Source organism: Chiroxiphia lanceolata, chromosome 3, assembly GCF_009829145.1.
Source record: "Chiroxiphia lanceolata isolate bChiLan1 chromosome 3, bChiLan1.pri, whole genome shotgun sequence".
Taxonomy (NCBI): domain Eukaryota; kingdom Metazoa; phylum Chordata; class Aves; order Passeriformes; family Pipridae; genus Chiroxiphia; species Chiroxiphia lanceolata.
In genome coordinates this window covers 84,971,132-84,989,247 of record NC_045639.1, presented here as the reverse complement: position 1 = coordinate 84,989,247, position 18,116 = coordinate 84,971,132, and the positions used below count along the sequence as shown (strand labels likewise).

At 41.0% G+C, this 18,116-nt stretch overlaps 1 protein-coding gene across 7 annotated transcripts in view; it reads right to left on the bottom strand.

The window, feature by feature from the left end:
* FILIP1 (filamin A interacting protein 1) overlaps positions 1-18,116 on the bottom strand; it is a 103,700-nt gene that overhangs the window by 22,900 nt on the left and 62,684 nt on the right. The window contains exon 1 of one of the 7 annotated variants that reach the window (XM_032681264.1): positions 2,973-3,075. The exons of 4 other annotated variants lie outside the window; for them this stretch is intronic. The gene's annotated coding sequence lies outside the window, so the exon portion shown is untranslated. Of the gene's footprint in view, positions 1-2,592; positions 2,831-2,972; positions 3,076-18,116 lie in introns of those variants that run through there. 2 more of the 7 variants (XM_032681263.1, XM_032681265.1) reach the window with 2 other exon arrangements.

Here is an 18,116-nt window from a genome sequence, read left to right as displayed (position 1 = left end):
CCCCACAGTACCATTTTTACAGTGTCTCTACTCAGACTAGAGCAAGACTTTATAATATTTTCATGTTTTTGAAAGACACTGCAATAGTTTCCCAACAGGAAAGCTCCAATGGGCACTACTGGATTTTAGACAGGATTTATTTTATTTGTAAAAGGTAAAAGTAGTAGCAGCAGCAAGACCTTAGCTAAAATCAAGCATGTTCTTGTTCACATTTGCAAAAGAAATTACAAATAGTGGTCAGTAAACAATTTCTTCCTTTCTGAAGGATAATAAACTTCATTATTACATTTGAAATGTAATAAATAGAGCAAATTGAGAACTGTAAAACTCCTGCGTAGCAGTAATGATAGTTGATACGAGAAGCCGTTCTCTGAAGTGGGAATATTTTAAAAAAATGCAAAGACGTTTCAGTTATCAGGGGAAAGATGCTCAGTGATTTCCAAAAAAACACCACTCCCCTCAAAAAAACATTCACTTTAAAGTATTTAAAACAGAGTATGCCTCCCAAACATTTATTGAAAATTATACCAGTGTGTGCACCTCTCTTTCCATTTGTACTTCCACCAAGATGAGAAAACATCACAAATACTCACACAACCTTTACCATCTCTAGCATAGAAATGTGCACTTACTTATACACAGAAACCCTGGGAAGGCAGGGCAAGGCAGAGGATGTCCTGAAAGGTCACGAGCTGCCTCTGTGGTTTGCGTACATGTGAACATTTTGGCACCACATTTCAGCTGTGTTGTCCTGGTTTAGCCTCTTGCTTTGCAAACAGAGGAAGCCAAGCTTTCCAAGGTGTCCCCCAGCGTTTAATGAAGCACTTGCAGGAGGGGCCAATGAGGAGGGAAATCTAGAGCTATTTCCCCTGCTATCAAAACCGGCAGCAGAAGCAACAGCAGTTAGAAAAAAGAGAATGGGAAGGAGGGAAACAGGTAAGGTCTCTGCAGGACCTTTTAATTGAGTTCATAGACAGTCTGAAGATCCACAGAGCTCCTCATTGCTGCTCTAGCACAAAGCCATTTGTTGTACTGCTCCTAGAGTACCTATTTTGCCATTTACATTCCAAAAGGTTTGTGGTGATGGAATGTAATCACTTCTAACCTATCCTTTCGAAAGCCTGTAAGAGGAGATTAAGGAAAAGTACCTTAATGAGGACTTGGTCATTCTAAGGATGAGTTGACTGATGGCTCATGAAGGCTGCTTCCTCCTGAGGGGCCAACAGCATTTCTATGCTGTTCACACAGCAATCCCAAGGGAATTTTCACTGGGAAAGCAAATGCCTTCGCAAGCTCATCTTTCCACTTCAAACCTAGAGAGTTTGCTACTGTATCTGCAAAGTCAGAGAGACTGGACAACTTCCTAGTGGTAGCTAGAAAGCTGCTGCCCATTAAGGGATGTCAGACAATGTAAACCAGCAAGAGGTGGTTTAACTTAATAAAGGAGTTCCCTTCCGCCCCCGTTCAGTGTACAACAGCTGATTTCGAAGATTGTTTCTACAGCCACTGGGAAATCCTCCACATGTCAGGATTATTTCTGAGTGCTTCCATGTTTGGGCCACGCTGAGATACCCAAAGGCTGAATTTTGCTAGTTCTGAGTACTTGCAATTTCATCTAAAATCAAAGAGAGACAAAAGGTGCTCAGGCTCTCCAGGAAGCAAAACAATCCAGCCTGTCACTTAAATCGAGCAATTCAAAATTAGGTAACACTTTCAAATCCTCAGCTTTACTACTTCCCACATATCAATCTCGGCTGGGAGAAGAAATATGTAAATGAGTTCAGATCCCATGGCAAGCAAAAGAATAAAGCACATCTGTATTACTTTCTCCTTTCTATCCATTAAACTTTAAAGGTAAGCAATGAGAAAAATATTTGAATGACCTTACTATAGAACCTGCCAAGCTGCTGTTGAGTTTTATCACAGAACAAACTTTTAAAAAAAAGTTATCGGTTCTAGTCAATCTAAAGACAATTTTCTGTGGCAACATATTATACAAACTCAAAGTGCAAAAAAGTGCATATTCTTCATTGCTGAATTAACTTTTGAGAAGTGATTGTATCAAACTATATCACAAGCAAATTAATATTCTTGCTAATTCTAAACTACGTGAGAGTTCCCAAAATATACTGAAAGTAAAGGAAGTCTTTTCTTCCTTAGGAGGACACATTGCTTACCATCTACAACAGTTGTTTTTTCCTCCTTCTGTTTCTAACACGGATTTTGTAAAAACTAAAATCCAGTTTGCTGAAATAGTTCATTTGTTTAGAAAGTGTCTTACTCCAAGTGAACAGTGACTAAAGGCAGTGTTTTTGAATAAGAACACTCATTAAATTCAGTGTCCCACCACCTTTCCAGCACCTTGTATTAACAAGCACCAAAGGTCTTCAAGAACAAAACCCGACTGACACCCGTTCGGACTACGAAACGGTATCCCGAGCGGACAGGCAGCTTTTCCAAGCTCCCCAGTCGAGGTACCCACATTAATTTCGGCGATCAGAGAACGGGAAGGGGGATGCACAGAAAGCATGCAAACAGCAGCTGGGAGCAAAGGCACAGCAGCGCTCAACTGAGAGATTAAAACTGCCAAACCTGTCTCCGGGCTGCGGTTCTCCTCCCCTGACCTCCGTGTGCGCTGCTCGGGAGGGGCAGCCCCGCGGCACAGCCCCACCAGGTGCACCTTCCAGAGCTCCAGCCCAACGCTACGGTCAGCTCGGGGCCGGCCCGGCTCCTCAGCACTGTCCTGGCCTGTCCAGCCAGGCTGGATCCGGAGCCGCGGCGGCGGGAGCGGAGCCGCCGAGCATCCCGGCCCCTCCGCTCCGCGCAGACCTCACTCCAGCCTCCTTCCCTCCCTCCCGCGGGCGCCTACGCTAATGCCCAGTGCGCTCAGTGAACCAGCGCAGTGCGCATGTACACAGCAATTAGCAGCGCTCAAATTAAAATTACGTTAAAAAAATCTGAATTTCTCTTACCTTATAACTAGATTTTTTTTTTTAAAGCCACCAAAACAAGAATAAAAGAGGGAGATTCTGGGGCACGACTTAGTCCCCACGCTGCTAGGTGCTGGCTGCGCCTTGCATTGTAACTCCCCTCGGGGCAGGCGAGGGGTGGAGCCGGGAATGACCGGGGAAAGGCTCCGGCTGAGCCGGCGGCTCGCGTCTGCCAGCGCTTCACTTTGGGACCGCTCTCCAGGAGTTTGTTATTGACAACCACTCCGGGCTGTTTATAGGTACAGTTTAGAAGTGAACGATTAAAAACTAATAATTTGATCGCAGAGAACCCTTGTGAGTTACTTTTGTTTAAATTGAACTGGGATGCATGAAGCGATGCTTCCCAGTCCCAGCTGCCGATTCGTTCCTCTGGCTCAATAAAAGTTCTGTTGCTTTCCTGTTGTCTTCCCGCTGTTTGAAGTGGCAGTACTACTGCTGGTGCGCGCTGGCTGATCTTAACATGAGTTGCTAAAGGCATGAATACATGAAGAAAATCCCCTGTGGATTTAATATATGCACGTGTTTGTTTTTGAAAATCCATGCATAGTAGCAATGCTCAGTCTGGTGAGGTCTGAAAAGCATCATTCTGCTCGTACCCTGCATTAAAGAAGTCCTAAACCAAGCTATTTCGTTCCTAAAACAACGTAAAAGAATTTGGGGATTTGTTCTATTTGCCTAATGATTCCCTAGATTGCTCACAGTCACCTTTTCAGTCTTTTCAAGGGGAACTAGAAACCACTCTTCCCTTTCCCTTCTCCTTCTCTTTCCCCTCCTTCACTCTTGCTTTCCTCTTTTCCTTCCTGTTCACCTTCCACTTTTCTTAAGAAACTTTTAATAGCCAAAACACTGAAAGCATATAATGTCAAATATTATTATCCATTAAAAACGGACCAATGTATGTTTACATTTTTGAGAAACTATCTAATTTCATGTTCTTTCATTATTTTTTCCTTAGGACCCTTACCTCATTCAGCACACAGGCTGAACAGAGCACATTTGAAAAGCAGGTGCTTAGTGATTGATTTTATGCTCTTTATTCAAGGCCCTGTTTACCACACCCTCTTCAGACTCTGCTGGGAACAGAATTATTAATTTTTGGGTGTGAAAAAGAAGCACAAAGGGACTAAGGTTTTGGTTGGAACACCTGCTCCAGGGTACGCGGGATGTGGGTTTCAGAGTGCTGCAGGGTGGGTGCTGCATGTGTTCGGATCACAACCCCATTTGCCTCCACCCAGGATTGGATGCTCCTGCACATCAGAACCCAGATCCAGCAAGCTCCCCAAAATGAGAACCATTCTTAGAGTGAAAAGCATTCACAATACATGTAAATTAGCTTCACATGACTTAACTAGCACCATGTAGGAAATCTGTCACACAAACGCAGCAGTACAGTCACATTTTCCAGGGAAACATATACTAACCTTAATCATTCACTCCCATTTTGTAATCCTCTGCCTCATTTACTAAACACTTTCCAAAAGATGAAGTTGGGGGTCCTACAGAGAGGCTGTTTCTTCCTGTGTGCAAAGTTGATGCATCTCGCTATGTTTCTATTTTTCCAGTGTCAGAAGAAAGGTTTCTGTACAAAACGTGTTTGAGTTTGCAAACACAAATGATCACATGCGTTGAGCAGACAAATGTTCTGCTTACTCTACTTACTGTGTCCTTTGCAATCCTAACAATTGTTTGGTAGAGCTAAATATTCTTTAAAAAGAGGAAATTGCATGCACAATGGCAAACACTAAAATAGATATTGACCATTGAAATTTTATGATGTGGCATTATATGGGCACTTCAGGAGATGTCAGAAGAGTTTAGATCCTTTATATTGCTGGCATAAAAGTCTGCGTTCTAAGTTAAAATAATGGATAGCAGTAGCAGGGTGTCAGCCTGGAGGCAGTTTGATACTAGAAAGGTATAGAGCACTTCACAAGCAAGTTTCAAAACTGTCTGAGTTTGTCTGTGATCAGCAGCTGAGAGCAAGGCTCTGTTCCACCAGTGCTGTTGGCTCGCCAGGAGGCTATCTGGGCACACACACCATCCCAGCTGGCTCTGGGCTTTGAGCTCATTGCACAGCTTGTCCCAGTCCTGCTGCTCCCCCTGTTCAGTCCCAGGTTCTCCTCACCTCTGCACTCCATTTCTAACACCCACCTCTCCCAAATCAACAACCCTCCTAGGTATCATCTCATATCTACTTTGGCCCTTCTTTTGTCCATGTTGCTACACTTGGGCCAGGCTGGAACTGCAAGCAACATATCTTCCATCATTTGTGTTTTCATGGTCTCATCTCAGAGCAGAAAGTTGTTCTGGGACATCAAGAGGATCCTAATAATTATATTAGGAAAGCAGCCATGAGTTTATAGCAGTCAGCTTTGTACAGATGTGACATGAAGAAGGGAGCTTCAGGCTAAAAGAGATCACCTATCTCATGAAGTCCAACAACTCAGAATCCCAACATTAGAGACCTCAAGGGATTGTCTCTACCTATCACAATTTTTGTAGCAAAAAACCAGCAGCCAGAACTATAATGTGCCACAAGAAGAAGAGAAGGTGACCAGGGGCATTGCAAGTTGTCTGTACCTGGCAAGAGATGTGCTAAAGGGAATACTCAGAGGATGCTACAGAGCCCATCCCAGTCTAAGATGGGTGCAAGCAGAGTCATCAGAAAATGCATGTCCTCCAGAGAGTACCACATCATAAAACCATGGAATGGTTGAGGTTGGAAAGGACCTTGGATATGTCTAGTCCAACCTCTTGGAGGTCCAGTTAGAGCAGGTTGCACAAGGCCTGCTCTACTTCAGTCTTAGACACCTCCAAGGATGGAGACATCACAACCTCTCCAGGCAGCCTTTTTAGGGCCTGGGCAACCTCATCTTGAGAAAAATCTAAATCGGGCTGGGTCCCTAAGAAAAGGTGATGTACACCACATACAATGCCTCATGACAGTCACCGGTGGCACCTGTGACCACCAGTGACCCCGAGAGGGGACTTATGCCAGACTGCCAGCTCCCTCGGCTTACTCTGCAACTTAGAAATAAAAGAAGAGGGAACGTGATCTAGAGTTGCCAAAGTGGCCTGGATGTGAGCCAGCAGACAACTGGCCACAAGACTTGTCAGACAAAGTGCAGTGTGGTAGTGGTGAGCCTACACACCTGCACTAGTTGAGATATGTCTGTACCACTATGAGACTTTACAATTACAGTATTCTCCATCCGCATTTCAACTACACCGGGTACCCACCACTATGCCAGTACCAGAGCTATAGGAGAGATCATGTAGGATGTCACAGCTAAAGTCAAACAGGCCTTTAACATTTACAGCTTTTCTTTTACTGCAGAGAAATCACATTATGTATCTATATAAATATATAAAGGTGCTCCATATGTTGTTATTTCTCAAGAGTACCTTCAACTTTAAGTCACATCAAAGGCTGGGAAAATCTAACTTGCTCATGAATCTTTTTGTTCATGCTTTCATTGGGATGAAGTAGTCCAAGAAACACATTCCTGAGTAAAGCAGCTCTTTCAACATTGTGAGACGAGGTAAAAAAAACAAACAAGAAATAAAAGCATTGGAGGGAATGGGGAGGGAATAGATAGGAATCCTAAATTCCAACTCACCTCCGAAAGTCAGAAATTATTCTGTGCACCTGGTGCAGTTGTCTGCTATAGGGGAGAGTAACTGGGAAGCAAAAGATGGAATTGGTTTAACAATTTAATGATGTGCTAATAGACTACACATTTCTTTGATAAGTTGCTCTCTTTAAAAATTCCCTAAGCTTTTCACAGCAATAGATTCCTCTCCTGGATCTTAGAGACTTGTAACAAATGGTTGCCTGATTATAAAATTATCTGTAAATACGGTTTTGTAACATTTCCAGCAGACTTCTCTGCTCTCTGTTGGCTCTTCATCTTCAGTGCAGAAACACATGTAACATTTATAGTGAAGGCAGAGGTCTTGCAACTCTCTCCAAGTTCTCTAATATGTTACAAAAAGCCCAAATATTTCTGTTTGTGCTAAGCAAAGCTTTTCCTAAAATTGTGTTCACTTACATACATGAAAAGGTACTCTCTGTGCTTGTCAAAGGGTTTTTTTGTTCATAAAACCTTCAAAGCAGTGAAAAATCTTCCATCATTATTTTGTTTTTGTTTTCTTGCCTTCTTTTGGTAAGTCAAACTCATTTGGTAAGTCAGACCTGATCTCCACTTTCTGTTTAGTCAGTTGCCTACTCTGAGTGCAACAGATACAAATTGATTCAGTGGCATCTTGTTAGAACATGAAAATTTTGAATACTGAGAGAGAGAAGAGGCTGATTTTAATTTGCTGCTGAAGATATAGTGAACAAGGTGATCCATTGGGCCTTTTGGAGAGAAACAAATAATGAAGATAAATGCAATAAATATTTGAAACATGACTTTGTAGGAAAATCCTGAGAAAAAGATTTCGAGCTGGACTCTGTGCTGTTATATCTCAGGCAATACATTTTATATGGCATACGTAATGCACATTAAAAGACTTCATTTGGTGAGTTGCACTGACAACTGGCTTTGTTCACCTTTGTGCTTATTTAAAACAGGTTGTTCCATGCAGCTGTTAAAGAAACTGTGCATGCACACACACACACACATACACACATTTGCACATAGGCTTTTTTATTACTTCTCAGATCTTTCTAAGTAAGTCATGCTGCCTAGGTTTTAAATTATTTTTCTCTTTGCAGCATGAAAATCGCCCTACATTAGAATCTCCTGCCTTTTATGGAAGCAGGATTTAAAACTTTAACAAAAGCATTTCTGACTTTTTTTTTTTCCTATTGCACATCCCCACCCCCTTCCTTTTAGTCTTCTGCTTTCTTAACACTTGTGTATATCTTTCTGATAGCTGGGAAAGCTCAACATCTCCCATACTGGTGCAATTCCCTTAAGTAAAAGTGATTACAGCTGAAGCAGGACCCATCAAGGTTACTGTTTTGTAGTATGATTTGATCACTATTTTGTTAATAAGCACCAGTAGTCTCATAGAAGCCTGCTGTGACCCTTTGACCAACGCATCTCTGGAGCCAGGGGAATAGCTGTCCAGGACCTCAGGGAAGTGCACGTGGTTCCTTGCTGCACTCTGTGGACCTGCCATTATTAGTGCTGGCTGCTTCATCTACATGTGCTCCATCGGAGCACCCTGCTAATGCTGTCTTTACCTGCTCTGGGCTCGACCCTTGTTTTTCTGAATTACTCACATTTGATGTTCTAGGTGTTCTTGTGGAAAAAATAGGTGGAGGACTGAGCTCAAGGCCTTGAAAGCAGGGAGAACCATGCCTGTTCTCAGTTTATGCAGAGAGAATTAGTCTTTTGGGAGTGTCTTGGCCTCTTTTGCTCAAGGTGGGTCTGGGACATGAAATTAAGCCTGATTGATTTTCACTTTTGTGTTGGCCTAAACCTGTCTCCCTGCTATTCCTCATCCCTTACCTTTTAGGTCCCTCAGTTCAGTTCTTGCCCTGTTGCTCTAACTCCTGCTGACCTTTTCCAGACTTGCTTTTCTTTTGTGCTTCTTCTCACTGACCCCTCCTCAAAGCAAGGTAATACAGCAACTGATTGGGGTCGAAAGGCACCTGAGTCCTACACCTAAAACTAAAGGTTGCCCACTTCACTTCTTCCTATTTGACACATCACTGAAATAACGTATTTGATAGAGTGAATAAAAAACTGGGCAGGAAAAATGAGAGAAAACAGGCTCCAAAGAATTGCTGCTTCATTTTAGCATCAAACAACACAAGTGACGGTGTCTGGAGTCACCATGAGAGGGTCTCAAACATGGGAAAGTGTACCAAAAAAAAGAGTGAAGAGGTTTAAAATCTGGATTTAGGAAATAGCATCATTCATATCATTGCACACATTGGGATAGTCAAGCATGAAAAAGCTCACACAGCTGTACAACAGCAATGGAGCTTGAGAGCAAGACTGCTCAGGTGTAGTCAATATAAAAACTCATCTCTGTCAATGCAGGGTCTCAGACACTTCTAGAAATACAAGGTATGTGTGCACTTGTTTATATCATACTTGGCCACCTCAGTCACAACTTGACATAAGAATAAAACAATCACACCTACAAAAGCGGACAAAAATAAATAATCTCATGAAGATTCCTTCACGATTTTTAAACATGGCTTCCTGTGAGTACCATATTCAGTGACTTAGCAATAATGAATCCTTAGTAAATTTTTCAAATGCTGTGGAAGAGCACTCAGCGGCTGCATTTATGAACTGAAGAGGGACTGATAGATTTTAACAACATCAGCACTGAGTAATCCCTGGTTGTCACACCACATGCTAATATGTCATATCTCAAATCTCAGTCTGAAAGGCTATGAAGGTATTTCCATCAATTTTTAAGACACAGCCCTGAACACAAAAGAGGGCACACTGGCTTACCACATCCACCTCACAACCCCACCTTTGCTAGTGCTTTTTGCCCATGTATTCTGGAGGTGCAGCATAAATGAGCACCTCTCCCCCCCCTCAGAAAAAGAAACAAAAAAACCAAACCCATCACAACTGTGAAAAAACCACCAAATTAAAGCCCCCTACACCTACACAGAGCTTTTTGACTACCACATAGCTACTTACAACAGCTCATGCAATTCTTAGGTTTGCTGATTGTATTAGATTTGTGTCTATTGAGAGGCATTATAGAATAGTCTGTCCCCGCTGCGCCTCTCCCCAGCCCTCACACAGGGGCTAGACTTGCTCAAGGTTTGAGCCTGCTATTTTAACCTTCTACTTCTAGTTGCTTAGAGCAGGATCCAAAAAAGACTCCCATAGGTATCTGGAGTGCAATCAATGAAGAATTTTAAAAGGAGAGGATAAAACAAACAATACAACCCAAACTAAAACTAAAAACAACAAATGCACATATAAATTTGAATATTCACAGGCACCTGATTTTTGAGCAGATCTGTATTTGGCTTGCCCAAATGTGCTGTTGCACATCCTTGGTAGTCCCATCATCTTGTCTGAGCTGAACATCATTTTTCACCTGAGGTTATTTGGGCCTTATGACATATTTGTCTTTTGTTCTGAGGACCAGAGGTATGGGCTGACCACAGCCATCACACAAGGATGGGAGTCATAGGTGTTTCCATTCAAGGAAACACTTACAAGCAGCATGACTCTTGCACCAGCATCCCTGTGTTACTTGCTCCGGGAGTGGCATATCTGGTTTTATTTCTCTCCTCAGCCTGAAATAATTCTAGCTTGCACTACCCCTTTCCAAGATGATGTCCTGACCTGTTGAGTGTTTGAATGGTGAAAAAAAGGACAGGGAAAAGTCAGGTTGCAAGATGGAGAGCAAGCAAGGAGAAACTGGCCCAGTTTCATACAGTGAGTGCAAATTAGAAGGTACTGTGCTTACCTTTGCCTTAAAATTTCTTTCTACTATATCTGTGTTGCTCTCGGAATAACTGCAGAGCTTGACTTCCACTGAGCATACAAATCACTATTATTTTTAAAAATCTTATGGTGACATAAGTGCAAATGATGCCTCAAGCAAAAGAGGCAAAAGTTTACAGCCTTGTTGGTAGTATCAATAAGCAATACTGACTAAAAATAATTCAAAATACAAGGGCATAATTAATCTGTAGAAATTATGAACAAAAAAGTTGCTGTTATTGTTAATATTATTATTATTACTATCAGGAACCAAAATGCATATAGAAGTTATATAAAAATATAATCTTACAGGAAATATGTATAAGTTAATTTTCTGGAGAGAAAACTCTCATGCAGAAGCTATAACTCCACTCAAGAAACTGCTGTATGTAATACCTTTATATATGCATGTATAAACTTCTACAGGTATATGCATATACACTATTCAGAATTCCTGCTCTGATTCTCATTAATCCCATTAATCAAGAAGAGCTCTACTGACTTCAGAGGAATTGCAACAATGCCAGCTTTGTGCTCATAAAATCCAGCATCAGGATGGCATGTTTACAGATTAATTATTTCCTAAGACCTGAAGAAGCTGGATGTAGAGAGCTTGGTGTGCTAATGATGGGCACAAGGCAATGGTGCTTGCCACCGAAAGCAAGTTGGACCAACAGCACTTGGTCTCTCAGGCCACTCAAACCAGGACAGACTCTTCTCTATTGTAGATTAGCCATGCCCACATCACATGAGCTGTGTAACAACTGCAAGAGGCAATACCCCGTTCTCCACACCACCCGCCTGCCTTCCACCAGTACAGACACTGTTCTTCCCCTACTGTTTTTGGAAACCAGGGTTGTATCCCAGTCAGTAATTTTCAAAATGAAAAAATGTTGAAAGCAATGCATCATTTTAAAACAAGTTAAGTCATCTAGGAAAAGACTGACATTTAAATGATGAAAAAGAATACATCTATCCCTTTCCAGTTCCTCTGAAAATAAACATTTTAAATGGAACTGTACAGGAACTTTCATTCTGTGATATATATACTTGTCACCAAGAGATACTTTTTCATCTATGACATAATTGCTATCATCAGAAAAGCATTGCTGTCATTCTGCTATAATTTAGCCTCATTTTCTGCTCATTTCTTTATCTTTTCTCATTAGGGCATTACATACTCAGCTATGTTACTATTAATCATTCCCTAACATAAGCAGCTGAATAACAGAGCTGTGTGAGTAATTGATTTTTCAGTTTCAGAGCTGAATCAAAAATTCAGTAAGTATCAAGAAAAAAAAAGTCTTTATTTTTCTCTCTCATTCAGGTGAAAAAGGTGTTTCATGTGGATTTCAGTGAAATATTTGTTTTTCTCAAATCAGTAATTTCATTTCCATCTTTGTCATTTTAAGAAAAGCAACAGATAGAGAGGACCACATCTTGGTCCTCTCTATCCATCACCAAACTAACAAGTGAAAAATCCTCGCTTTTTCAGAAGGTGACCAGTGAATTCCTGTGTCTGGGGTAATTTGAATACCTAGACACTGACCTACAAGAAGATTTTCACCTCTTTGGTGAAAAGAACTTGAAATTATGTGACTTGCAAAAGTAGAACAATTTTGCCCCGGAAGAATGGGAACAGACACTCCAAGGGACCGGTGATGTGACCAGGAGGGCCTCCTCACAGAGGTGGATTCAGGTCCCAACAGGTTAACTGAAGGATTGAAGGTCTCCCATGGTGCAGGTGAATCATAATCACAGGGTCATTCAATATGGTTCTTTGACTGGCTGGTCTTGTGAATTAAGCCACCAGATTTTTTTTTTTTGTTGACATTTATAATAATCTTATACCCTAAATGGCGCGTTTTAATGAGTTTTTAAAAAGTTTGTTGAAACACTAACTATGGCAACACAATATTATAATCAGGCACCTAGTCAGGTACTTTACAAATATGTGGTGAATTATACATTTTGCATTTCTCTCCCCTCAGATTTGCACAGGCCTTGGCAAATTTCAAAAGAACACTTTGTTTGGATATGTGCACCCCCTGGATTTTTTATTTCTGTCTTATGATTTTTCCACATATAAGCTCTCAAAAGAAATGAAAACTGAAATGATGCAAATATAAAACTAATTATTCTCCATTGCTGCTGGAGATACTGCGGGAATGAGAAGGGAATGCACAACTTAGCACTCTCTTGGGGAAAGAAGATGGAAAAAGTATTACATCTGTTTAGGGTTAGGAAAGCTTCTATATAACCTCACTGAGTCATAATAACCCCCCTCAAGATGACATCTTGAGGTTGTTCACACAATTTAGTGGAAATTATTGGATCATATAGAACAGGTCTTGAATATTAGTAGGGCATTAATGTAAGTAGTAGGTCATGTACTTCACTAATTACTCTGTGCATCTCTGCACAGATAAACTTTCATTTAACCATAAAGCAAATATCCAATGTGTCCAAACTTGAGTGCCTATTATCATATATTTATACTTGTAAATAATTGGCATCTATCTAAAATTTTTAGGAATTCACTGAAACCTGGCACTTCAACTGAAACCTGTTTCTAATCTTTCTGAATGAGGAAGCAATTTTCCCTACATGACCCTGATTCAATTCTTGTTTTCTTTGCCTAAAAAAATGACAACTTAAAACGATGGCCTCTGTAGAGCTGTGAACTGATATATAATAACTCTGAAACATGCCAAAGACCCTTTAAATGTTAAAATTGTTACCTATTGCACCCTGGACAGAGTTTGAGTTCATGAGCAGATTTTGAATGAAGTCATTTTTTCCCCCGTCTGACCCTGGGAGCATTTGAATTGATGATTTTAGCAAGCAAAGTTTCAGGAATAATGAACTACATATAGTTTTGTGTAGTAATTCTCTCTCAAGGGCTGTGAAGCTGATGCCTACTTAGAAAAAATTTTGGAAGAATAGCTGAAACAACACATGATACCATTTTATATAATCCCAGAAGTGACTGAAAGACCGGGCAGTTTTGAGGACTATCCAAGTGTAAAGAGATGGATTTGGATTAGTCCCAGTTCACATTGTGTAACACTTGCAATACTTTCATATTGTTTCTCCACAGTCAGATGTGGCTGTTTGTTCCCTCATTTTTAAATTACCTTTGGAGCCATTTTGTTGGAACTTGGGACCAGATTCATTAGTTAAAACATGAACTTTGAACTGTCGCTGCCTTACAGTCAGATAGGGCTGTAAAACAGGACATGCAAAATGGATGACCTTCAGATTTACTTAACTGTGCAGAAATTGTATTTGTCATTGCCAGGTTTTTAAAATTATTTATTTTAATAGACTACCACAGTATTTGTGATCTGTGATCCTGTGAATATATTACATTTACAGAAAACAGCCAACATTTCCAAACCATACAGATAGCATGACAGCCTAAAAGAAAAGAATAAAAACTGTACTACTGTCCTTGTATTCCAAATTATAAGATTAAAAGTTCAGAGATGCACTTACTGAAAAGTAGACAGAGAGTGTCTCAGTACTCTGCTACAGCCAGTAACGTGCAGTCAGATGAGTAACTACTGTAAGCAATGGTGAATTCCCACAGTCCCACTGGGCTGGCTTTTCCTCTTTTTGGGTCACAATTTGGACACTAGGACACAGAAACAATCACCATATGAGAAAAAAGCCTGAGTACCAATATGGCTAAGAACTCTTGGAGAAAAAAAAGACTGCAAAACAATTTCTGTAAAGTAATTTAATTTCCAGGCTTTAAAGGAATCGCCAACAGATTACACAGTTATGGGCCAAGTGTAAGTATGGGATCTTACACCTCACCCCATACAATATCTCTGTATGGGGCTATTCTTACCACAAAATTTGGTCTTACAGTGGTAAATCACAGAGATGTATTAGTCTGAACACTTTATATTTTTGGCTTGATTGTTCTCTAAACGAGTAATTGACTGATGGATACTCTGCCCTGCTGTCTTCCTGCTAGCTTCTTTATTTTACAGGCTTCATAAAAATAATGAGAAAATACAAATTGGAAAGGTAACACACACAAAATCTCCAAGCTGTATTACACTCCAGCCTTTGCAGTTGCTTAGGTCCATGATATAGAGGGAAACAAGAAGGGAAGCACTTCCCAATGAAAGACTTGGTGCTGCTGTCTTGTGGGAAAAGGAAGAAGGGGAAGTTTGTTAATAAAAGCAGAAAGACATAAAAGGAAAAAAGTGTTTTAAAAACTTGTTAACATCAACACTCTCATTTTTATTTCAAGATGGCTATATGCTTTATTGCTCACAGATCAGTTTCCTTTGCAGGTGATCCAGGCCTAGAATTACATCAGCAGCAGAGCAGCCAAGAGCATCTTTGTGCCAGGATGACCGAAGCCAAGAGGAATGTATTATCACAGACCTCCGAGGGACTTGCCAGTGCATTCCTTGCTGGGGGTGCTGCAATGGGGGAGGCAAAGAGGAGACAATTTTACGTGAAGACTGACAGGAAACTTTTGGGAGGAAAGATCTGGGGTCACAGTCTTGCTGTCTCCTCTAAGCAGATCTAATTATGGCCATGTACTTCAAAAAGAAGGTTTAACTAAAACCAGATTTAGCAGGGCAATGCTTAGGAACTACAGACTGAATCCTCAGCCTTGCCTTGAGGAAAACATGAAATGCTTCATTGCACTGGGAACACTGTCGCTGTGGTTGTAAAGAATAATTTGAAGCAGCAGGGAAAGCAAGAACCAATTAAAAATCTTCATCACTTCAATTAAATCTTACAATGAAACATGGCTAAGCATAATATCAATGCTTTAGGACAGACAACACTTTGACACTGGGTGTATATTTACTGACACCTTGTGTGGTGGGGTGACAGAGTCTCAGCAGTCTCACGGGTCTTGGTGGAAATGATCAAACTGCTCACCAAGCAGTCACACAGATCCCCCATAACAGAGCTTCAACAAAGCCTTTTTGCCATATTGCACCCTCTATTCTGCAACCCACTTCCCGTGCTTATAAAAGAAACTTCCTACTCCCCTTTTGCCCCATTTTTGAAGTCTTTCAGGCTATTTCTTCAATCGGTCCTGGATGGCAGTGGTCATCACAGCAAGCCTGTTTCTGAACCGTTAAAATCAATGGGAGCTTTCCAGTGCTTTTAATAGCAGCAAAATGTGCTGTCAACAAATGGGATTAAAAGGAGGGTACAAGACAAATTGTTCAGAGATTAGCACCTCTAAAAATGTCAGCATCTTAAAGCTCATCTCCTAGGTCAATCGAGAAGTCAAAGTGTTAAGGTTACACAGAACTCTACCCTTTTCCACCAGAACAAAAAGCCCTGCTGATCAAATGAAAAAGTTTATAATTGATCCTAAAGATTCCCCCCACCCATCCCATCCCAATTCCCTAAAGGGGAAGGCAAGAGGGCTGGGACTAGGCAGAACAGAGAACAATCAAGTACCATTCCATGCTAAGCCTGCTTTACACATGAATTTTTGGAGTGGGGAAGTACCAATAGCTGGTTTAGCTGCAGTCAGCTCAGCCCAAACTCAGACCACCAGCTCTCTGCACTAGGAAGACTAATTTTATCCCTGAGGCTGCTGCTGCTGCCTACTCTTCTGCTCTCCGGGTGTCCACTGCAAGCCACATTGTCAGTGCAGTTCTGACCAGACCCCTCATTCTCCATCTGTCAGACCAGAGACTCCTTACCCCACCATCTGCCACCCAAGGTCTCTGAGAGGGCCCAGGGACCTCCAGCTCTTCTCTGTATTTTTCAGCCTCCTCAGGAGGCTCCAGGAAGATGTCTGCTTTTGCAATCCTGGGGATAGGAGATGACTGAGGACAACTGGATGTTACAGAAACAGCAGCTGAGGTGGGCAAGCATTGAAAAGGGAAATTTAGTTGCATAGAAAAATAGAAAATACTGTCTGTAACTTTCAAACATCATTAGATATTATTATAGCATACTATAGGGAAATTTGCAAAACACTTCAGCCACCATGTCTGCAGAAGCACCTTCCACTAAAAGTACCAGATTTCTTTCATCTCTATCTGGCAAAGGGTTGTCACTACTCTTTTCCTGTAACATGCCAACTTTTTCCACAATCTTTCTTCAGGTCAGTTGCACTTGGTTTTGCAGAGCCAATACCAACAGCGAGGCCCTCCAGCTTTCTCCCTTTACCCTCCCAGCTGTCTACATTTTGAATATCCCAATGTACAATGCCCACTTTCTTATACTTTTCATGCATAATTATTCTTGACAAATCATGTTTTCGTGTTACTTCCTTCCTGTGTGAGGCTGACCTAACAATTAGTCCCTTCGTAGGAACAGTTTGCTTTCATATCATGTTGTTGTAGGTGGATTAGAGATAATGTATGAAAGTGTATGTAAAAAAATATTCCAAAGTAAATACATTAAGAGTGTGCTAGACATACATTAGAACTGAGGCATATTTCTGCTCTTAGAGAATTCCCCTTTTTCCTTTGTTCAGACTTTCACAAGACAGCAAAAGCAGATGTGGCCTGCAAAAGTTGATGAGGACAATGGTTGGGAAAGGTTGATAAAATATTGTGAGGAAAGAAATCACTCAAATTACTTAGATCCAGGACAGGAATTATTACTGCTCTCATTGTAGCAGACTGCTGTGAGATGGCCATCCCACAGCACTGTTCTTCTTCTGGCTCACCCTGTCTCATTAACATTATAACTGTGAGTGCAGCAGAGTGGCTGACGGGCAAAGTTCACCTCTGTGTCCCTTTTCGTTTTCATGGAGACTACAAGTCTGTTCAGTTCTTAATAAAATAACCCTCAAAGCACCACAGTAAAGTGAATTATATACATAGTGGTACTTATAAAACTAGGATGCCTGTGCAGGACCTTGAAAAATACCTTTGAGCAGGTCAGTTCTTTGTCCCAATATGCAGATTAGGTGAGTATGAGTTTTTTGTGTGTTTTATCGACTGCAACTTAATCTTTACACTTCAAACTCTTTCTTTTTGACAAAATCTATTGTCACTTTGGGGCTTTCTTAAGAAGTCACCCCATTGCTTTTTCTTTCTTTGTGAATATAGCCCTCAAAAAAATACTACTTCTAGTTTTTAATACTTACAAAGATGTGGGTGCAGCCTCAGTTTCATATGCACTCAGCAAGCAAAGGTGAGGAGTTGGGATCGTTTAAGACTATATGCTAATAAGTGGTTTACAGCCCATCCTGATTTTGCTAATCTGCTCTGTGAGAGATCTGGGAGGAGGACTCCCAGAAGAGGGAGGGAGGTGCATCTTGGTTTTCTGTGTTTAGCTAAATACCATATCCTCTGTGCTTGGTGGCTGCTGACTTGAAGCGAATTTTCTCACTAGTGCCATAGACAAACAAAGTGGATTAAATAGCAAACATTAGGTTTCTGGTTTACTTAACATAAATCAACAGGGCTTTAGCTCTGCAATTATTCCCCTGCAGCCACCAGTACAGAGGCATTGGTGACTGAAGCCAGTGGGCTTAGTTGCTCTTAAAGATCTGCTTTCAGGAGAAATTCAAGCTCAAATTCTCCTTTTTTTCTTGCTGTTTTTTCGAAAATGATAAAATGTAGAAAACCTGAAGTTTGAAAGAGCAGAAAGGGTAAGAGAAAAAGCCCACAGAGATGAGACTTGATATCTTGATAGCAGTAGTAATGTAAGGCGAAAATCCTTGTAATCACTTCATTGAAGGAAGTCAGTTCAA